The sequence below is a fragment of the Oncorhynchus keta genome, chromosome 28 (genome assembly GCF_023373465.1).
Source record: "Oncorhynchus keta strain PuntledgeMale-10-30-2019 chromosome 28, Oket_V2, whole genome shotgun sequence".
Lineage (NCBI taxonomy): Eukaryota > Metazoa > Chordata > Actinopteri > Salmoniformes > Salmonidae > Oncorhynchus > Oncorhynchus keta.
In genome coordinates this window covers 31460268-31484488 of record NC_068448.1, presented here as the reverse complement: position 1 = coordinate 31484488, position 24221 = coordinate 31460268, and the positions used below count along the sequence as shown (strand labels likewise).

The window sequence follows — 24221 nt, the reverse complement described above, 5'->3', positions numbered from 1 at the left end:
AACACAAGACAGCAGCCCAGCCATAAATGTGTCAGCACCCCCTCCTCTCTATTTACTAACCACAGAAATCATGCACGTCTGTTTCTATTTGTGGGGTCAAACATTACAACTGCATTTCCTGTGCAACTACATTGGGCAAACCCTAAGTCTTGTTATCATGCTCAGCCATAATTGGAGAAAGAGTTTCTTTTAGAGCAGATAATAATTAGCAGCAGTAACCGCCAGAGCAGGTATGTTCAGAGAGACAGCCCTCCCCTGTACTGCACTATACTGTAATGGTTCATCCTTTGTGGGGTTGTTTTCCCTGCACAGTCGGGTGTCGCAACACTTTAATGAGCAGACATAGGACAGGATGTTAGTTGGAGGCTGAATTGCTTAATCTGGGCTTTTAGGAGGGAAAGTGGGGTGAAACAGGCCGACATGGGAGGAAGGGAGGGAGGTAGCTGCTGGTTGGGGAGGGGAGAGGAGAAGAGCTTGTTTTATGGGCTGGTAATGGTTTTTGTGGGTGGATTTCACACATTACAGCTGGATGGTGAAACAAACCCACAGCAGCGCCTCTGTGATCACATGCTCACAACATGATATTATAAACCAGGAATAAACAGGGGGGTTTTGCAAATGGATTGAGGGGTGTTCACAATGAATCTAGTGCACTTTGGCGTTTAGTGTGCTTGTGTCTGTGGGAATGAATTAGCCCTGAGTGGAGAACAAAGACATTCATCACCTCCCAGACGCACGGCAGGTGATTGATTGAGATCTCTAACCTTTTCCTGACACTGTAGCTCCACAGTAAAGAACCTACCATTCTGCACCTGGGGATGTTGCACTGAACAATGCTGATAGATGTATGCTGGCAGATCAGATCAGTAGAGAGGTTTGTGGAGATACTGATGGATGCACTCGACTCAAATGTTAGGTGTGTGTTTTCAGCCCCGCCTGATGATACGAGGAGATATTGTCAGTCAGGGACGGCAGAGTTGTCTAGCAAGGCCAGAAGGCTCTGAACTCTGAAACTGAATTGATAGGCAACCATGCCTGCTCTGCACACTGGGAGGGAGACGATTGGTTGGCAGGCAGGCACTGCAGGTTCTGGATCCAGAGTGAAGTCAGATAAACCAAAAAAGTTATTATCTCTGACTTCCCTCGTACTTATTGTATCACTGTATCTGTGAGTAGGTTGAGCACAGTAAAAAATATCTCCACGCCATTGTGTTTAACCTTCATCTACAAGCTGCTGGTTGTAAGCTACTGCTACAACTGACTTATTGCATAGTGTTTCTGTTTTCTTTCCCTCCCCTGACAACTGAACACTCCTTTCTACAGCAAGCCTTAGCACTGCCTGAAACCCAGAGAGTCATACAGAGACCGGCAGTGCAAAGTACAGTAGAGCCACTGACAGGCTCATTCATACTGACTCAAACTCTCTTTCCCTCTCACACACTAGTCTGTATAAAGTAAGGGCAATGTCCTTGAGGCTAGACCTGTCTGTCAAAGCAGCTGGCCAGGGCTTTTCCCATGGTAGTTTTACAGGGTGAGGAAGGGAGTGAGGGAGGGAGGGAGGGAGTGAGGGAGGGAGGGGGTCTTAAAGGCCAGCCACCAGAAAGACCAGATGGAGAGAGCCTGTAAAGAAATATTTTAGTGGAGCGAGATTGGGAGAGAAAGCAATGGAGAGAGAGAGAGAGAGATAGAGAGGGAGGACTTGACGAACAGGATTATAGAGGATGGTAAAATGTGGACGCGTACACATTTGCTTGTACACAATTAGTATTATTTTTAATCTGCATTGTTGGGATGGGCTTGTAAGCAAGCGTTTCATGGTAAAGTCTACCATGTGACAAATACAATTGAATTGAATTTGTACACACACAAGCACTATCTGGTGCTCCTGGCCAGTCAGATTCGGCCATATCCCAAGAGCTTCCCAAAATTGAAAATATTTTTGGCCCATCTTCAGTGCGACTTTCTCTTGAGTTTATTTATTTCCTTTCTGTGTTTATTTCTACTGCATAGCCTCTGGGAGTGTTTGGGGGTGTTTGTCAGTCTGTGTATCTGAATGTTTTAGTTTTGTGTATCTGTGTGTGAAACAAGTGTTTGTTTATGTGTCCTTGGTGTAGGGGAGTAATTGCAGATCTCTGTCTGTCTGTGCTATAGTTTTACGGTGTAACATTGTACCCCTGTTCCTCCTTTCCCCTCTCTCTGTCCTCTATTGGCTTACACAGGCCATTAAGCCCAAATCGTACCAGCCACATGAATACCCATGAATGCAGAGGATCTGAGCCAAGCTCTCCATTTCACCCCCACCTCTCATAAAATATGCTCCTGTTCCCTTTCTTTCTCTCCCTCCACTCACTCCACTTCTCACTTATAAACTTGTCCCTTTTTCCTCATTCATTTACTTCCTTCTTTCTCTTGTTTTGTCTCCGTCTCTGTCCCACCTCCCCCTATGTCTCTCTACTTATCTTTTTCAGTTTCTCTGCTCTTTCTCCTCTCCATTTCCCTGGCTCCGCCTGCCTCACCAAGGGAAAGTGTTCTGTTTTCAGATTGGGCACAGGAAGGCAGTACAGCCCTCTCCCTATTCACTTCCCCCTCCTCCCTTGCCCTCCCTCCCTTCTCTCTCTCTCCCTCTCTGTGAGTGAGTGAGTAAAGCAAAGAGGCAGGCATGTTTCAACAGATGGCTAGGGCTGTCCTGATTCAACCACGACTCCACACCGCTGTTGGTTCACTGAGAACTCTGTGAGCGAGCTAGAGAGGGAGAGGGAGAAATGTAACTTTGGAGAGAGGGATTTATTTTTTTCTTAATTTGAAACTCCCCCTCCCCTTTCCCTCCTTGTTTCTCTGTGTGTCTATATTAGTGCTTTTTTCTCGTTCTCCGTACATCTGAGAGGGTGGTCAGTAAACCTTTCAGGCAGCTAGCGAGAGAGAGAGAGAGAGAGAGAGAGAGAGAGAGAGAGAGAGAGAGAGAGAGAGAGAGGAGCAGAGTAAGAGTAAAACAGAGCAGAGCAGAAAAAGGACAGAGGACAGACAAGAGATGGGAAGTGCATGGTGATGTGTGACTGATTACCCAGCCCAGAGCAGTGTCCCCTCCTCCAGCAGCTCTACTGGGTCAGTACCCTGGGACAGCACCTGCTTCCCTGACAGACATACACACGCTCAGGACCTGCATCTGTGTGAGGTACAGTGGCTTGCCCTACTTTTCACTTTGCTGCCTCTCTCTCTCCCTCTTCCTTGCTTTCTCTCTGTCTTTTTTCTGCACTTGCTCCTGCTGGCTGCGCTGATGTAACTGGGCTCTGGGAATTCTAAGGAGGTAGTGTAGCGCAACACAGCTAACCCTCTATGGCTACAGTTACCCCCCACCCCCCACCCCTTTGTGCCTCCCTGTCTTAAAGGAGCCAGGTTTGTTTGTGCTTCATGCTGTCAGTTATTTTCTGGCAAGGTGCATCCTGTTGAGTTTCTTCTAGTGTTTGCTTATCTCTTTGCTACCTTGCTGATGAGCACGTGGGAGCTTGCATTTGCTGACTAGGAGCAGTGTTACTAGGGGAAAGGGAGGGACGGTGTTACACCCTGTTCCCCTGTCTGTAGCCCACAGCCACCGGGAAGGAGTGAGAGAGACACGGGAAGACAAAAAAAGGGAAGGGGAGGTAGTGTTGGGCTGTTGGACAGACTTGAGCTGTCACTCACTATATGCATCAGGTACTGGTTCCCTGTTGAGCAACTCTGCAATGGGCTGTGATAGAGGAACACTGTTAATGTTACTTGGTTAGTTGAAAGCATATAAATCATTGTTTTTCAAATGGGAACTTTGATAAAGTGGAGATACTTTCCACTTGGAACAGTATGGGAATGTGAAGTGCCTAATTTCATTGTTTTGGTTTTATCCCACTGTTGAAAAACATGGAAATATGAATTGGATGAACTGTCATCCTCTCTATATATCTGTTACCACTAGAACCGCTGGGCCTCGACAGACCCCTCTTCAAGCTTCATCCTGACTGCAACTTTCATCTAACAGTGTAATTATTAAATGTCATATATGTTTTTGCAAAAATAATTATTTGGTTGTGTTTATGAAGGCCTTGGTAAAATTAATACTATTTTTACTGTATTTCAAATAACAATAGCATTTTCATTAGTATGTTACTGTAGGATCTACAGCGCGTTTCAGAAAGTACTCAGACCCCTTCCCTTTTACCACATTTTGTCACATTACAGCCTTATTCTAAAATGTATTGCATATTTTTTCCCCTCCCATCAATCTACACACAATACCCCACAATGAAAATAAAAAAATGATGTCACTGATGTCACATTTACACAAGTTTTCAGACCCTTTACTCAGTAAATGTGATATTTCAGTTTTTATTTGTAGTACATTTGCTCAAATTTCTAAACCGGAAATATCACATTTACATAAGTATTCAGACCTTTCACTCAGTAGTTTATTGATGCACCTGTGGCAGCAATTACAGCCTGGAATCTTCTTGGGTATGATGCCACAAGATTGGATCACCTGTATTTGGGGAGTTTCTCCCATTATTCTCTGCAGATCCTCTCAAGCTCTGTCAGGTTGGATGGGGCGTGTCTCTGTCAGGTTGGATGGGGCGTGTCTCTGCCAGGTTGGATGGGGCGTGTCACTGCACAGTTGTTTTCAGGTCTCAGAGATGTTTGATCAAGTTCAAGTCTGGGCTCTGGCTGGGCCACTCAAGGACATTCAGAGACTTGTCCCGAAGCCACTCCTACGTTGTCTTGGCTATGTGCTTAGGTTCGTTGTCCTGTTGGAAGTTGAACTTTCGACCCAGTCTGAGGTGATGAGCTCTCTGGAGCAGGTTTTCATCAAGATATCTTTGTACTTTGCTCCATTCATCTTTTCCTCAATCCTGACTAGTCTCCCAGTCCCTGCCGCTGAAACACATCCCCACAGCATGATGCTGCCACCACGATGCTTCACCATAGAAATGGTGCCAGGTTTTCTCCAGACATGGCGCTTGGCATTAAGGCCAAAGATTTCAATATTGGTTTCATCAGGCCACAGAATCTGTTTTTGATGGTCTGAGAGTCTTTAGGTGCCTTTTGGCAAACTTTACTGAGAGTGGCTTCCATTTGGCCACTCTACCATGAAGGCCTGATTGGTGGAGTGCTGCAGAGATCTTGTCCTTCTGGAAGGTTCTCCCATCTCCACAGAGGAACTCTGGAGGTCTGTCAGTGTGACATTGTGTTCTTGTTCAACTCCCTGACCAAGGTCCTTATACCCCAATTGCTCAGTTTGGCCGGGCGGCCAGCTCTAAGAAGAGTCATGGTGGTCCAAACTTCTTCCATTTAAGAATGATGGAGGCCACTGTGTTCTCAGGGACCTTCAATGCTGCAGAAATGTTTTGGTACCTTCTCCAGATCTCTGCCTCGACACAATCCTGTCTCTGAGATCTATGGACAATTCCTTCGTCCTCATGGCTTGATTTTTGCTCTGACAACCTTTATATAGACAGGTGTGTGCCTTTCAAAATCATGTCAAATCAATTGAATTTACCACAGGTGGACTCCAATCAAGTTGTATAAACATCTCAAGGATGATCAATGGAAATCTGAGAAATCTGTGAATGTATTGTAATGTTTGTAAAATGGTATAAACTGCCTTAATTTTGCTGGACCCCAGAAAGAGTAGAAAATGTGAAAAAATTCAAGGGGTTGAATACTTTCTGAATGTACTGTATGTATGTACAGTGTGTGTGTGTGTGTGTGTGTGTGTGTGTGTGTGTGTGTGTGTGTGTGTGTGTGTGTGTGTGTGTGTGTGTGTGTTTGGGGTCACATAGAAATGTCCTTGTTTTTGAAAGAAAAGCTATTTTTTTTGTCCATTAAAATAACAACAAATTGATCAGAAATACAGTGTAGACATTGTTAATGTTGTAAATTACTATTGTAGCTGGAACCTGCAGATTTTTAATGGAATATCTACAGAGGTATACAGAGGCCCATTATCAGCAACCATCACTCCTGTGTTCCAATGGCACGTTGTGTTAGCTAATCCAAGTTTATAATTTTAAAAGGCTAATTGATCATTAGAAAACCCTTTCGCAATTATGTTAGCACAGCTGAAAACTGTTGTTCTGATTAAAGAAGCAATACAACTGGCCTTATTTAGACTAGTTGAGTATCTGTATTTGTGGGTTTGATTACAAAATGGCCAGAAACAAAGAACTTTCTTCTGTAACTAGTCAGTCTATTCTTGTTCTGAGAAATGCAGGCTATGCTATTAATAGTCTATGTAGATATTCCATTAAGAATCATCCGTTTCCAGCTACAATAGTCATTTACAACATTAACACTGTCTGCTCTGTATTTCTGATCAAATCGATGTTATTTTAATGGATAAAAAATGTGCTTTTCAATGACCCCAATCTTTTGCACACACACACACACACACACACACACACACACACACACACACACACACACACACACACACACACACACACACACACACACACACACACACACACACACACACACACACACACACACACACAAATTATATATACAGTACCAGCCAAAAGTTTGGACACACTGCCTCATTCAAGGGTTTTTCTTTATTTTTAGTATTTTCTACATTGTAGACTAATAGTCAAGACATCAAAACTATGAAATAACACATTGTGTAGTCAGCAAAAAAGTGTTTAACCTGTTAAGTCGACCCTCTACTTTTTCGAACATTCTGTTAAAAATCGCGCAACATTTCAGCGCCCTGCTACTCAGGCCAGGAATATAGTATATGCATATGATTAGTATGTGTGGATAGAAAACACTCAGACGTTTATAAAACTGGTTAAATCACGGCTGTGACTATAACAGAACGTGCGTTTCATCGAAAAGTGCAGGAAAATCTGATCACTGAAAATGGAAATAAAAATCCATGCGCGACTTCAAGGAATTGTTCAAAGTGAACCGAATTAAATGAGGCCGAGGTTGCAGTGCCTACAGCTTCCACACGTTGTCTAGAGTCTTGTCATTTGATTCAGCTTTGATTCTTGGTCATACCGAATCAAGGGAACCGATTCCCTCCGGTCTCCGACCGGATGTTTTGGTCGAGCACTCTCCAGACATTTTTTCGAGACAGACACCTATAGAATTGACATCTCCTCCTGATTAATTTTATCGCTTATTAACGTGTACTAATACCTAAAGTTGCATTACAAAAGTATTTCGAAGTGTTTTGTGAAAGTTTATCGTCGACCTTTTGAATTTAAAAAAATGACGTTACGTTATGAAACGCTATTTTTTTCCGTTTATCACACAGTCTTCATAGATCGATATCTAGGCTATATATGGACCGATTTAATCGAAAAAAAAGACCCAATAGTGATTATGGGACATCTAGGAGTGCCAACAAAGAAGATGGTCAAAGGTAATGAATGTTTTATATTTTATTTGTGCGGTCTGTGTAGCGACGACTATGCTAATTATTTTGTTTACGTCCCCTGCGGGTCTTTTGGGGTGTTACATGCTATCAGATAATAGCTTCTCATGCTTTCGCCGAAAAGCATTTTAAAAATCTGACTTGTTGCCTGGATTCACAACGAGTGTAGCTTTAATTCAATACCCTGCATGTGTATTTTAATGAACGTTTGAGTTTTAACTAATACTATTAGCATTTAGCGTAGCGCATTTGCATTTGCATTTCCAGAGCTCTAGATGGGACGCCTGCGTGCCAGGTAGGAGCAAGAGGTTTTAACAAATCAAAATAAATGTTATATTTAGATTGACCACCCTTTGCCTTGATGACAGATTGCACACTCGTAGTTACCTGGAATGCATTTCAATTAACAGGTCTGCCTTGCTAAAAGTTTATTTGTGGAATTTCTTTCCTCAATGCGTTTGAGCCAATCAGTTGTGTTGTGACAAGGTAGAGGTGGTATACAGAAGGTAGCCCTATTTGGTATAAGACCAAGTCCATGTTACGGCAAGAACAGCTCAAATAAGCAAATAGAAAGTCCACAAAGAGTAACGCCAGTCCATCATTACTTTAAGACATGAAGGTCAGTCAATTCAGAAAATGTCAAGAACGTTGAAAGTTTCTTCAAGTGCAGTCGCAAAAACCATCATGTGCTATGATGAAACTGGCTCTCATGAGGACCGCCACAGGAAAGGAAGACCCAGAGTTACCTTTGCTGTAGAGGATAAGTTTATTAGAGTTAACTGCACCTCAGATTGCAGCCCAAATAAATACTTCCCAGAGTTCAAGTAACAGACACATCTCAACATCAACTGTTCAGAGGAGACTCCGTGAATCAGGCCTTCATGGTCGAATTGCTGCAAATAAACCACTATTTAATGACATCAATAAGAAGAAGAGTCTTGCTCGGGCCAAGAAACACGAGCAATGGACATTATACTAGTGGAAATCTGTCTTTTGGTCTGATAAGTCAAAATTTGAGATTTTTGGTTCCAACCGCCATGTCTTTGTGAGACGCGGAGTTGGTGATTGGATTATCTCTGCATGTGTGGTTCCCACCCTGAAGCATGGAGGAGGAGGTGTGACGGTGTGCTTTGCTGGTGACATTGTCTGTAATTTATTTAGAATTCAAGGCACACCTAACCATCATGGCTACCACAGCATTCTCAAGCGATATGCCATCCCATCTGGTTTGCGCTTAGTGGGACTATCATTTGTCTTTTAACAGGACAATGACCCAACACACCTCCAGGCTGTGTAAGGGCTATTTGACCAAGAAGGAGAGTGATGGCTTGGTGCATCAGATGACCTGGCCTCCAAAATCACCCAACCTCAACCCAATTGAAATGGTTTGGGATGAGTTGGACCGCGGAGTGAAGGAAAAGTAGCCAACAAGTGCTCAGCATGTGTGGGAACTTCTTCAAGATTGTTGAAAAAGCATTACTCATGAAGCTGGTTCAGAGCAGCATCCCATAAGGTGCATTGTAGAGTAAAATGACTGCTTTAGAGGTTCCAGTGTAAAAGTCAGAAAATACATTTTTTTTCCAAATAAATAGAAAGAAATATGATTTCTATTATTTTTATTTTATGTCTTCCGTGACAAATGGATCAAGAAACAGGAGTGTTTGTACGGTCTTTTCTGCTATTGCCTTGTTTTCGATGTTTAGTCGACCGTGTTCTGTGTTGACTTTGGAAGTCTGACAAATTTTGCTCAAGATGGCCCAGGTTGGCTCAAGTTGTGTTTGCTCTGTCTATTTACACTGGGTTTCTAGATTCTCACAGATACATGGGTAGATGCGGCCAGCGGGGTTAGTGGCACGGGCTCCGAGGTTTAACTCAGCCGCTGGAATGCAAACATGCACAGAACCCAACTCTTTCAACACCTGGCTGCACCTGCCTGTCCAGTCAGTTACATACTGATGCTCTGCTCTGGCCGTCTGTGGTCACCTCAGCACAACCACTCAACAGCACTTCTCCCTCACTTCATTTCCTTATGTCTAGTGTATGGGTAGCATTGTTCTCCATGCGCTTTCTTGTATGGAAAGTTACATTCAGTCAAACAGGTCCAGTGAAGTTTGGGATTTCTTGTTCGATATGTTTTCATTCATTAAGTAGAGCATTGAAACATTCAAGATTTATTTCATATTTTCCTAGCCAATGATGGCCTGGTTTCTTACCATCACAGCTTCCCTACCAAGATGATGGTCCAGTGCTTCTGTCTCCTCTAACGCTGGTTTCGGGTGTTGCGCTCTGATAATATTAGTCTAGCCATGATGTTTTAGATGTAAGGCCCAGACAGAGCAATACACTTCGACACTCATGAGGCTGAGGAGAGGAACAGAGAGAAAGAGAGAGGAAGGAACTGAGTGTGGGTTAGTGTGTGTGCGTGCATGTGACGTTTACTTATGAGGCACAGTCAGCTCTAAAGCGTGGAAAATCTGCAATAACGTTTTATTAAAACAAAAAGAAGGAGTCTTTGTGTTATGGTGGGAAGGGCATTGATCGGTCTTGGTCAACCACAAAACACAAAAAGGCATGGCCATTTAACACTGATCACGTTTAAATGTTGATAGTGAACACAGAAGAAGGTGTATCTCAGTTCTGTAGGGTGAGAAACCAAACAAAGATAGCAGTCCAGGATTACTGGTTATAGTAAGTTAATTCAAACAACATGATATATCATAAGGTTGTATTATTAGAGTCCTACAGTGAAAAGGAAAAAAAAGTCCTAGATTTCTCTAAAGGCTCCATTATATTTCCAGAGAATAAACCAGGCAAGTGGAAAGACGGCTTGTCATCAGTCTCGGACCCAAGGTTGCTTCCTCTATGACAGGTGTTTAACCTTTTGAACCCATTACATTGTGAGAAGTTTGGTGTGGCATAAGGGTTTATTGATCCACAGACGCAGCTGATGTATGCACAATATAGCAGCACACGCGCGCTCGCACACAGCCACGCACAAACATGCACGCTGTGCACTTTTCTGTTCAAGCTCCATGAATCTGCCTACACCCGCCACCTGCTTCCCACATCAAAGAGCAATTAGAGCATAACAACATTGACAACACTATTTTACCAGTAAGTTGGTATTTGTCCTCTCCGACTCTCTTTGTCTATAGTTTTCCTGTTATTCACCAGCTTGTGACTGTCTGCTTTGTTCCACTTGCTGCTCCAGTGACTTCAGTGTACTATGCATTGCTACATCAGATAGCTTACTCAACTAACATGAAGCATCCAGAGACTGCATTTGAATACGAGAGGAAATAGCATGGCTCTGTGCACAAAGCATTTAGATAAAAGTCATAAAGCATCAGATAAAGTTTCTGCATGCGTTATTTGCTTAAGGCAATACTGTGTACGGCTGTGGGCTTGTATCTACTATAAGGGCTTCCAGAATGTGGGTGTCTGGGTGTGTTTGTGTGGGATTGTGTGTGAACTCAGTGGAGCGCATGTGTTTCAACTAGACAGTCACAGGGAGCGACGGGTGGGGGGGTCTAGGGGCTACTTCAGGGAGAGGCCCTCTTCACTCAGCAGCCATTCTTTAGTGGGGTGGGTGATGTTCACGTCTTAGGCACTAGTGGTGCGCGGGTAAGCAGTTTGTTCACCTGCACCCCCGCAACCGCCCAACTAGATGTGAAAATCTGAGGCCTGCACCCAACCCTAACCGCAAATATAGACAATGCCCTATAAGCTACAGTCAATGACTGAAAAATGATTTTTTTTGGACAGGGGTTGCAGGACATTTTTTGTGTGCCTGGTTTAGATATGTTTCTGCTTGTAATTCCCGACATTTTGGCAGGCTATTTGTTAGTCAACATGTCTATACTTAGATACATGCAGCTTCTGTTCTGTCATTATATTGATGCCCTAGAAGACTGAACAAAACCCGGGTCAACAGAATAATGTAATAGATCGATAGAATGAATGCTTCAATCTAGTTGACATCTGTAAAGTTTTCTCTGTCATCTTTCGCGGAGCAAAGACGTTTAGGGACTGGGGAGAAAATACAATGAAGCAAAATGTCTAAATGACATCAGTTTGACCAGTTGTAAGGAAAAAGAAAGCTGTGAAAGGCACCCAACGTGTTTCTGATAAGATGTCAGTTTGGCTTCGATGCATATTTCACGTGATTGAAATACTATCAGCTTTTGTGATGCTTTTATGATGAAGACAGCACCTCTACAGATGGTATCTAACTGAGCATTGCATTCTCTCAAGATGCAGAAAGAAAGAAATCATTCTCCTGTTCCCAAGTCCACATTTGACTTACGTTTGGTGTATAATTTTACTGCAATAAATGCTTAGTTATGCAGGAGCTATTATTAAGGTTATGTGAGAGGTTGTAGACCTACAGTCAGGGTCCAGATGTCAGTTTCCATGGCGGGTGTTGGGTGGCAGGACACAATTCAGATAGCCCGGTTAGCCAATGTGAGGGAGCACTGGTTGGTGGGGCCAATTGAGGTAGTAAAGTTAGAGTGACTATGCATATATGATAATCAGAGAGTAGCAGCAGAGGGGGGGTTAGCCGGGTAGCCATTTGATCAGCTGTTCAGGAGTCTTATGGCTTGGGGGTAAAAACTGTGGAGAAGCCTTTTTGTCCTAGACTTGGCACTCCGGTACCGCTTGCCTTGCGGTAGTAGAGAGAAAAGTCTATGGGTGGCTGTGGTCTTTGACAATTTTTAGGGCCTTCCTCAGACACCGCCTGGTTTAGAGGTTCTGGATGGCAGGCAGCTTAGCCCCAGTGATGTACTGGGCCGTTCTCTCTACCCGCTGTAGTGCCTTGCTGTCGGAGGCCGTACCAGGCAGTGATGCAACCTGTAACTCACATCGTTCAGTCTCCTCAGGACTTTAAATGGCCCCACAAACTGCGGACCCAGCTTCTGGCAGGGCAGTAGGAGGGGCAGGTTTCGGGTCGAGAGCCAGACCCTCACTGCGGTGATGGTCTGTGCTGGCTTTCTGGCGCAGCACGGGGCGCTGAAGGTGAACATGAGCGGCGTCCCATGTCTCGTCCACCGCAGGAGCCTCGGTCTGACTCTGATGCCAAGGAGCCAGAACTGATACCCCAGTACGCACTGGAAGGGGGAGAGGTTAGTGGAGGAGTGGCGGAGCGAGTTCTGGGCCATCTCTGCCCAGGGCACGAACGCCCGACCGATGCCTGGATGATCAGAGGAGGGTGACGTGTGGGCCCAATAGAATAGCCGCTCAGGGACAGCAGACGGAATGTACAGACGCCCTGCGGAACACTGGAGGGGAGTGAGCTCTGCACATAGCACCTGCTCAATGTCTGCGTCCAGCTTCCACACTACCTGCGCCAACAGGCAGGAAACCGGGATTATTGGGGTGGGAACCACGGGCCACTCCTCTGTGTCATACAGCCGGGACTGTGCGTCTGCCTTAGCGTTCTGGGAACCTGGTCTGTAGGAAAGGGTGAAAACAAAACGGGTGAAAAACATGGCCCACCTTGCCTGACGAGGGTTAAGTCTCCTTGCCGCCAGGTGTAACAAATGAGACAAAACTAACCGAAAAGAAAAAGGGATCGTGGCGGCTAGTAGGCCGGTGACGAACAGGCAGGGGAGCCGACTTTGGCGGGAGTCGTGACAGATAAAAGATGAAAGTGTTTTTCACAGAATTAAAGATAGACTTCTCCTTAATGCAACCGCTGTGTCAGAATTCAAAAAATGTTAACGGAAAAAGCATAATCTGAGAACGGCGCTCAGAACCCAAAACAGCCAGAGGAATATCCACCATTTTGGAATCAACAAAGTTAGAAACAACACCATAAATATTCACTTACCTTTGATGATCTTCATCAGAAGGCACTCCTAAGAATCCCAGTTCGACAATAAATTACTGATTTGTTCCATAAAATTCCATAATTTATGTCCAAATAGCCACTTGTCGTTAGCGTGTTCAGCCCAGTAATCCATCTTCATGAGGTGCAGGCAATTCATCCAGACAAAAACTCGAACAGTTCCGTTACAGTCCTTTAGAAACATGTCAAACGATGTATGGAATCAATCTTTAGGATGTTTTTAACATAAAACATCAATAATGTTCCAACCAGAGAATTCCTTTGTCTTCAGAAAATCACTGGAACGAGAAGTAACTCTGTTGGGAGCGCGCGTCATGAGACCAAGGCTCTCTGCAAGACCACTGACTCAAAGAGGTCACATGAACTCCTCCTTTATAGTAGAATCCTCAAACCAGTTTCTAAATACGGTTGACATCTAGTGGAAGCCCTAGGAAGTGCAACCTCATCCATATCTCAATGTGTATTCGGTAGGCCAAGCTTTGCAAAACTATAAACCTCAGATGTCCCACTTCCTGGTTGGATTCAAACAGTTTTAGAAACTTCAGAGTGTTTTCTATCCAATACTAATAATAATATGCATATATTAGCATCTGGGACAGAGTAGGAGGCAGTTCACTCTGGGCACGCTATTCATTCAAAAGTGAAAATGCTGCCCCCTATCCCAAAAAGGTTTATTGCAAAACCAACGGCATAAAGAAATAACCAACATGGCTACAAAACCCGACGCGCACCAGTAAACATGTGCACAAGCACTTACAACAAACAATTCCACACAAAGACATGGGTTAATTACACAACAATTAACAAGGGAAATGAAAACCAGGTGTGTAGGAAAACAAGAAAAAACAAATGGAAAATGAAAAGTGTATTAACGATGGCTAGAAGACCGGTGACGCCGACCACCGCCGCCTCAGTGAATTGACGTAAACTTTTCTGCCCATTCCCAAAAGCGTTATTTGGTGATTGGCTGTGTATGCTATTTGGCCTACAGTTAAGCCCTAAAGCTTAGGTTTACGCACTAATACCAGATAGCCTACAAAAAAAATGTACCCTATATAAATTGCACAATAATTAGACATTTTATATATTTCTACTTTTTTTAAAGCCACTCGCCCGCCCTTCAGTCACACAATGACCCTAAACCCATCTGCCCGGGGGATATAACCATGGGGACTGAGTCAACCCGCACATCACTATTATTCACGTTAACTCTTTGTGTTGAGGCCCAGCAAACATGAACTGGTGCGCACGCAGATACGCATTGATAAACTGACGCACACGATCAAACTCAAACATACAGTATACACACATACATGCAGGTGGGCACAAAGATACACACACACACACACTCGCAAATCATACATCACGTGAACAAACATGGATGAACACCCAGCATGGCTCGTAAAGTCTGCTCATGGGTTGATAATCATACTCTGATCCATTTAATCTTGTTCATGTTACACCACCTCTTCATCGATCACTGACTCGCATCTGGGTTGATCCCCTGCCTTCTCAATTTTCATTAGATTTTCTTTGTCCACGGGTGTCAAAGCAACTGGATAAAATCTATATTGTCTGTTATTGGATTTAAAGTGAGTATGTTGAGCTACCGCGGTGGAATTCAATTCACTAATCAAATCAAATTGTATTGGTTGCATACACATATTTAGCCGGTGTTATTGCAGTGTAGTGAAATGCTTGTATTCCTAGCTCCAACAGTGCAGTAATATTGTGGAATAATAGTGACGACATCATCACTATGAAATAACACATATGGAATCATGTAGTGAACAAAAAAGTGCTAAATAAATCTAAATATATTTTATATTTGAGATTCTTCAAAGAAGCCACCCTTTGCCTTGATGACAGCTTTGCACACTCTTGGCATTCTCTCAACCAGTTTCATCTGGAATGCTTTTTCAACAGTCTTAAAGGAGTTCCCACATATGCTGAAAACTTGTTGGCTGCTTTCCCTTCACTCTGTGGTCCAACTCATTCTAAACCATCTCACTTGGGTTGAGTTCGGGTGATTGAGTTCCAGGTCATCTGATGCAGCTCTCCATCACTGTCCTTCTTGGTCAAATAGCCCTTACACAGCCTGGAGGTGTGTTAGGTCGTTGGCCTGTTGAAAAACAAATGATAGTCCCTGTAAACGCAAACCAGATGGGATTGCGTATCGCTGCAGAATACTGTGGTAGCCATGATGGTTAAGCGTCCCTTGAATTCTAAATAAATCACCAACTATATATATATATATATATATGAATGAGAGAGAGAGAGAGAGAGAGAGAGAGAGAGAGAGAGAGAGAGAGAGAGAGAGAGAGAGAGAGAGAGAGAGAGAGAGAGAGAGAGAGAGAGAGAGAGATAGGTACTGAGAACCTAGCTGGCTGTATGGATGGGGACAGTATATCTGGAGAGAGCCAGAAACAGAGTTGTTACAGTCCCTGATGTCTCTCTGGAAGGAGATCCTCACCCTGAGCTTGTCTACTTTATTGTCCAGGGACTGAACATAAGCAAGTAATATACTCGGAAGAGGTGGATGGTATGCACGCCTCCTGAGTCATACTAAAAGTCCACTCCGAATAACTCTTCTTGGCTGGCGACATCTTGGAGCAGCCTCTGGATAAGTGGAATTGCCTTGGGAAGTACGAACAAAAGATCCAATTCAGGAAAGTCGTAATTCTGGTTGAGTTAACATCGCTCTAATTTCCAAAAGTTCTTGTCAGCTGTATGTAACAATGCAAAAACACTTTGGAGCTAATAAAGTGACAAATAAAAAAAATAAAAAAAATACTGCAAATTCGCTTCGGATACAGGAACCAGGCAACCATGTCTATCGGCGCCATCGGACTCATTGGAAACCCTGCACTAAAGGGAACAGACTCGGTCCTGGGGACCCCAAGAGGTGGACATTTTAGTTTTTTCCCTAGCACTACACAGCAGCTTCAAATAATCAGCTAATCATCAACCTTTGATAATTTGAATCAGCTGTGTAGTGTTAGGGCAAAAAGCCCAAACCTGCACGGCATGGGGTCCCCAGGTAAACGTTGCTTTAGTGAAATGAAACATTCTGGTAGTTTAGGCCTATTCATCTATATATCATTATAATATATCATAATATATATAATAATATCATTATTCATTATTTTTATATTATTTTTATATTTTTTCATATTGTTTTAAGAGATTTTTTAAATATATACTATATATTTATATGAATTAACCCCTATGGAGGACAAATCTGTAAAAAATGAAAGATATTTGTCCTCCGAAGAGGGGGAGTGATGGAGGGGTTAATATTCATATTTATATATATATATTTATATATATATAAAAGGAACCCCTCCATCACTCCCCCTCTTTGGAGGACAAATATCTTTCCCTTTTTACAGCTTTTTTGGTACATATACATGCATTTTCCATATATATCTTACATATATATTTTGCATACATATTTTAGATACATGGTACTTTTATATACAGTTGAAGTCGGAAGTTTACATACACTTAGGTTGGAGTCATTAGAACTCAAACACAACACATTTCTTGTTAACAAACTAGTTTTGGCAAGTCTACTTTGTGCATGTCACAAGTAATTTTTCCAAATATTGTTTACAGACAGATTATTTCACTTATAATTCACTGTATCACAATTCCAGTGGGTCAGAGGTTTACATACACTAAGTTGACTGTGTCTTTAAACAGCTTGGAAAATTCCAGAAAATTATGTCATGGCTTTAGAAGCTTCTGATAGGCTAATTAACATAATTTGAGTCAATTGGAGGTGTACCTGTGGATGTATTTTAAGGCCTACCTTCAAACTCAGTGCCTTTTTGCTTGACATCATGGAAAAATCCAAATAAATCAGCCAAGACCTCAGAAAAACTATTGGAAACCCACAAGTCTGGTTCATCCTTGGAAGCAATTTCCAAACGGTACCACGTTCATCTGTACAAACAATAGTACCCAAGTATAAACACCATGGGACCACGCAGCTGTCAAACCGCTCAGGAAGGATGCGTGTGATGTCTCCTAGAGATGAATGTACTTTGGTGTGAAAAGTACAAATCAATCCCAGAACAACAGCAAAAGACCTTGTGAAGATGCTGGAGGAAACAGGTACAAAAGTATCTATATCCACAGTAAAAACAAGTCTTATATCGACATAACCTGAAAGGCCGCTTAGCAAGGAAAAAGCCACTGCTCAAAAAACCGCCATAAAAAAGCCAGACTACGGTTTGCAACTGCACATGGGGAAAAAGATTGTACTTTTTGGAGAAATGTCCTCTGGTCTGAAGAAACAAAAATAGAACTGTTCGGCCATAATGTTCTTCATTATGTTTGGAGGAAAAAAGCGGAGCCTTGCAAGCCGAAGAACACCATCCCAACCGTGAAGCACAGCGGTGGCAGCATCATGTGGGGGTGCTTTGCTGCAGGAGGGACTGGTGCGCTTCACAAAATAGAGGGAGGAGGGAGGACAATAGAGGGTGGAATCATGAGGGAGGGAAATTATGTGGATATATTGAAGCAACATCTCAAGACATCAGTCAGGAAGTTAAAGATTGGTGGCAAATGGTTCTTCCAAATGGACAATGACCCCAAGCATACTTCCAAAGTTGTGGCAAAATGGACAACAACGTCAAGGTATTGAAGTGGCCATCACAAACCCCTGACCTCAATCCCATAGAAAATGTGTGGGCATAACTGAAAAGGTGTGTGTGATTAAGGAGGCCTACAAACCTGACTCAGTTACACCAGCTCTGTCAGGAGGAATGGGCAAAATTCACCCAATTTATTGTGGGAAGCTTGTGGAAGGCTACATTTAACGTTTTACCAAAGTTAAACAATTTAAAGGCAATGCTACCAAATACTAATTGAGTGTATGTAAACTTCTGACCCACTGGGAATATGATGAAAGAAATAAAAGCTGAAATAAATAATTATCTCTACGGTTATTCTGACATTTCACATTCTTAAAATAAAGTGGTGATACTAACTGACCTAAAACAGGGAATTTCTTTCTGGGATTAAATATCAGGAATTGTGAAATACTTAATTTTAACGTATTTGGCTAATGTGAATGTAAACTTCCGACTTCAACTGCAAGCAGTCACATAACAACAATGTATTACCGAACATAAACTCTTTAATCCTAAACATCTCAGCCCCTCTCAGCGAATCCCATCTATCAACATGTTTGGTTTCCATGTACCATATATTTTTCAATTGTGCTATGATGTTTTACATAATTTTCAATACTTTCTCATCGTATATTATCCACAGATAGTGAGCTAAAGATGAAAACTTTTCCTAGAAGTATTATTTATTTGACTATGGCTTTCCAAATCGCCCAACACTTTTAAGGTTAATTTGAAGTGCCTGTGATTTTATAACCATTCCTGAACCTGAGACCAGAAACAAGCTACATTGGGGCAATACCAGAATAATGATCTATTGATTCTGTCTCAAAATCTACAGAGCTGAGATTGTTGTATGCCCCATACGCAACAAATTGTTGGTAAAGTGTTGGTCCCATGTTTCATGAGCTGAAATAAAATATCCCAGATATGTTCCATATGCACAAAAAGCTTATTACATTACATTACATTTAAGTCATTTAGCAGACGCTCTTATCCAGAGCGACTAACATTTTGTGTGCACATTTTTTTTACATTCCTATTGGTGAGCATTTCTCCTTTGCCAAGATTATCCATCTACCTGACATGTGTGGTATATCAAGAAGCTGATTAAACAGCATGATTATTACACAGGTGGACCTTGTGCTGGAGACAATAAAGGGACACTCTAAGATGTGCAGTTTTGTTACACAACACAATGCCACAGATGTCTCAAGTTTTGAGGGATCGTGCAAATGGCATACTGATTGCAGAAATGTCCACCATAGATGTTGCCACAGAATGTAATATTAGTTTCTCTACCATAAGCCTCCTCCAACGTTGTTTTCGAGAATTTGGCCTCACAACCGCAGACCACGTGTAACCACGTCAGCCCAGGACCTCCACATCCAACTTCTTCACCTGAGACCAACCACCTGGACAGCTGATGAAACTGAGGAGTATTTCTGTCTGTAATAAATCCCTTTTGTGGGGAAAAACTCATTCTGATTGGCTGGGCCTGGCTCCCCAGTGGGTGGGCCTGGCTCCCATGGCTCCCATGGTTCCCAGTCATGTGAAATGCATAGATTAGGGCCTAATGAATTTTTTTCAATTGACTGATTTCCTTATGAACTATAACTCAGTAAAATCGTTGAAATTGCGTTTATATTTTTGTTCAGTATAGCATGGCTCTGGCCAAACGTCCTTACGACGTAGAAATAGGGTGCTATTTGGGACTGAGCCAAAGCAGCAACAGCCGTGCATGGTACTGTTTACATTTGGTTGAGTAGAGGTGAGTCTGTCTGGGGGCTGCATGGCTGTGAAGGAGATTGTTTGTTCTGTTCCCCATGTTCAAATCTCTGTTCACCCTCTAACTATTGGTACCAAGAGGGCAGGGGTTAAACTGTCTTTAACGCTTCCTGTGAAGGATTACTCTGCGTGCATGTCTAGGTGTAGAAAGTGTTTATGTTCCACCCGTGTGCCCGAAGAGACTGTTAAGGGTTTGTGTGTGTGTGTGTGTGTGTGTGTGTGTGTGTGTGTGTACTGGCGTGTTTCATGCATGTGTGTTTCTTTGTCTGTGTTAGTGACTGGAGTGATCAACAGTATGTGTGGGTTGGTGTGTGGGGTTGGTGAGTGGGGTTTGTTTCACTTTGTTGTGTAAAAGTGAAAAACATCCCTGTATCCCATCCCAGCTGTGTTCATCTCTAAGAACCCGGGATTAACGGAACCCACGAAACATCAGCGCGATATGTCGAATGCCCTCAATATCCTGCGAAACCCTCTCCTCTCCTGATGTGAACTGGGACCTCACACCTGTCTGTAGTACACACACACACACACACACACACACACACACACACACACACACACACACACACACACACACACACACACACACACACACACACACACACACACACACACACACACACACACACACACACACACACACACACACACACTCACACACAAGCATGCAATGAATCACATTGTATTGCTACCGATTTGAAAATGAAGACAATCCTTTTATGTTTGGAGTTGTGCTATGGGGTTTGTCCTGGATTTGATAGTCCAGCTCCTTTGCAGCAGAGCTCCTTGGAGGAAACACTGAAGGGAGTTAACCCTTTAACTCCTGTACGGTTCACACTCTACTCAAAGTAAGCAACGTTGAACACAGAGTGGTGTCACAGTGTCATACTGTTGGTTCCTTTTCTGTTTCCCACTTAAACCAGCCTTGACTGTGCCCACTCGCCCTGTGGTGCCGAGCTCCATGCAAAACACACATATATACACTCACAAAATATCACACACAGTGGGGCCAGAGTTTGCAGACACAGAGGCCTCAGTGCTCTCATGTAGAGGGAACAGCGGCACGGAAGGAATTCAGCCAGCTAAAGCTAAAGCACTGTGAATGTTTCGCCCGGCGGAGCAGGAGCACAGGCTGAGTGATGTAATCATGCCAGTCGTTAGTATCGGGTAGAAAACGATGTACTGTAGAGGCAAGTGGAACAAGCACAGAATTGTTTATTTATTATAGAGAGGCAGAGAGTGGAGGGGCGAGAGAGAGAAATATGGACGAGAGAGACAGTAGTGACAGGTGGTCTCACAATTTGACCCTAATACCCTCACCTCTGTCTACCTACATGCCCTCCCCTCTCAGCGCCATCTCATTCCCCCTCTCCCCCTCACCCTCCTCTTCTCCCGTTCCTCACCCCTGCTGTGTCCCAAATGGGCCAGAGTCTGACTACCTAAGTCACTTTCCAGACCCACTTTCTCCCTGAGTCCTGCCTGCCGGATGCAATATTCATGTCGAGGCCTACTCCCACTAGGGAGTTGTGTGTGTGTGTATGTCGGTGCGTACGTGTGTCAGGCCGGGGGCGGTGGGGGAGCCACTCCTGACTGTGGGGAGGAGGGGAGAGAGATAGTAATGGAGGAGGAGGACACCTGGAGCTTCTGTTTTGATGTTTTTTACCTCCATTATTTAAACTGTGCTGCTATGCCCGAACAGCCCCAACGCATCTGAGCCATGCTGAAACTGATGTGGGGATGTTGGGTGTTCTGTAAAGTCCTGCCCCTGTTTATATCGCCCTCCTCCCCAGCCCACTTCCCCCTGGCCCCCCTCTCTCTGGCCCGCGGGACTGAAGAGACTCACTCACGCAGGACGATCTACCAGGCCAACAGCTCTGAGAAATCCCCACTAGAAACCCATTTTAAGGCTGTGAGTTACTGAACAGAAAGTCCAGAAGTTGCTCTGCCATTGTAATGTTTCCTACCTGGGAACAGGCTATCCAGAGATACTTGCTGCAGTTGTACACCTGGTACATCTGAAGTCCATGTGTCTGGCTCGGTTGGCAACAGTGAGAGTCATGGGGTTACACAAGGGACTAGTTGTACCTTTGTGTACTGTAAGATGATGAGCTGGCAGCTGTTGTCTCAGTACAGACGTGTGTGTGTGTGTGTGTGTGTGTGTGTGTGTGTGTGTGTGTGTGTGTGTGTGTGTGTGTGTGTGTGTGTGTGTGTGTGTGTGTGTGTGTGTGTGTGTGTGTGTGTGTGTGTGTGTGTGTGTGTGTGTGTGTGTGTGTGTGTGTGTGTGTGTGTGTGTGTGTGTGTGTGTGTGTGTGTGTGTGTGTGTGTGTGTGTGTGTGTGTGTGTGTGTGTGTGTGTGTGTGTGTTTGTGCGTGGATGTTAGTGTTTCAGAGTGTCAGGTTGAATCTGTGTTCATTAGTGTTCCTGAGTGTCAGGTTGAATCTATGTTCAGAATCCTTCCACTGTGCAAGTGTTGTAAACACATTGCTCGTCTTGAGAGAGGCCCGGGGTGAGAGGAGCAGCTCTTCACAACATAACTGCGACGTTCACACCTTACATGACATTACAAGGCAACAAGAGACGCTGTAACACCGTCTTAAAAGAGACCAACTACTCCGCACAGTGCAACACAATGCTTAAAAACTGCTATTTCCTCTCCTGCCACACTTGTTCACAGCACTGAAGTTGACTCTGCTTTAAACACAATCAAAGGATTCAATGGATTTTATTCCCTTTTTCCTCTCTTTCTATATTTTTTTCTTTCTTTCTCCCTGTGAGATGACCGAGCTGTTCAAGCGATGAGGGAGGAGGCGGAACAGATCGGGTTTGATCCAGATTTAAACTTCTGAAAAGGTCAACTTCCTGGATTTGTCTTGGAAAGCGCTTGGACATTGTTAGAGGCAAACAAAGTGTGGAGTGGAGCAGGGTGTTGTTCACAATTCACAGCCACCGTCGCCCCACAGAGGTATTGCAAGCATGGGTGTGGATAGAACTGCGTGATTTCATACGTGCATATGTGTTTGTGTGCATGTGTCTTGAGTGTGTGTGTCCATTTTTATGCACGTATTGTATGTGTCGTAGTGTGTGTGAAGGTGTTCATGATGTCACCAGGGTGGGGGACCGTCCCCAGTTTGTCAGGGTGTTCAGAAGTGTGTTGCCACCACAGCAGGAGGGGTGACAGAGAGAGAGCTCTTCTGGGAAACGGGCCTTTTTATTTAGCTTACTATGACTGTGACATGTGGTTGTTGTAACTGTAAGTTGCTCAGATAAGAGTGTCTGCTAAATGACTCAAATTGAATGTAAATGTGTCTGTCTGTGGGTGGGGACCGGGCAGCTGCAGGACACAACACTCATGTGGTTCTGATACTGTAATTAATCCTTTGACTGTTTACAACCTTTTGAATATTTAGGCTACCTGCAAAATGACCTAAGAAGGCTGTCATTAGTGTTTTACAGGTAGTCAGTCAGTGTTGGGCAATGGTCTTCATTTAGTGCAGTTTCTCCTATTCCTGCTGTGCATATAGCTTCAGCGTTGCTGGATGTGCTCAGTGGTGAGACTCATAACATGAGACAATAAGCATTGTGACCTTACATTTGTCACTGCATCTGTGGAAAATACAATGTAAGTACTGGGCGCTGTCATCATATCAGATCAAATGTTTATCAATTCCTCCCCGGACTGATAAGTGATTCAATTTAATGTTAATCCAGAGCACTTAACCACTCATGTTAAGACAAGCAGCAACGCTTGTGAATTCCAGTTCTTACTTTTTTGCTACTTTCACTTCTACAGTCCCCCCCATAGTGGGTAGCCTATATCTCTGGTTCTCTGGTTTTGCCCGCTCTCTCCTCTCTCTCTCACCCTCTCTCAGTATGGAACATGCCTCTGACCCTACAGAATGGTGCTCACTGTATTAGCAGGCCAACATAAACAGTCTCCAGCATGGCCCATCAGTCAGCAGTGCTGCCCCCCCCCCAGACCCCCTTCTGCCACCTCCATCCTATCTCTCTCTCTCACACTCACACTCACACACACACACACACACACACACACACACACACACACACACACACACACACACACACACACACACACACACACACACACGCACGCACGCACGCACGCACACACACACACACACACACACACACACACACACACACACACACACACACACACACACACACACACACACACACACACACACACACACACACACACACACACACACACACACACACACACACACACACACACAGAGAGAGAGAGACAACTTTCACTGGGGCCCCAGAAATGTGCAGGCAGCTGAGTAATGCTGGGCCTTAGCCACCACCACCACCCTAACACCCCATAGACCTCTATCTGAGACCCATGCTACACCTTCACCTCTAGCCACTTCCCCCTCTCACTAACCCTAACCCTGTAAAGCTTCTATAAACCACTTGAAACATTCATCCTCTGTTCCCTTACTGCACGTATAGCAAATTCCCTCCACACCTCTAACCCCCACTGCCACCCCCTACCACTGGGAGAGAAGGAGGGAGT

General features: G+C 43.9%; 1 protein-coding gene across 4 annotated transcripts in view; it reads left to right on the top strand.

The window, feature by feature from the left end:
* Positions 1–2664: 2664 nt before the first annotated feature.
* The window catches only part of LOC118375220 (extracellular sulfatase Sulf-2-like), a 181238-nt gene continuing 159681 nt past the window's right edge, over positions 2665–24221 (top strand). For 2 of the 4 annotated variants that reach the window (XM_052482749.1, XM_052482750.1), the window contains exon 1: positions 2666–3172. The gene's annotated coding sequence lies outside the window, so the exon portion shown is untranslated. Of the gene's footprint in view, positions 3173–24221 lie in introns of all 4 variants that reach the window. The other 2 variants (XM_052482747.1, XM_052482751.1) reach the window with 2 other exon arrangements.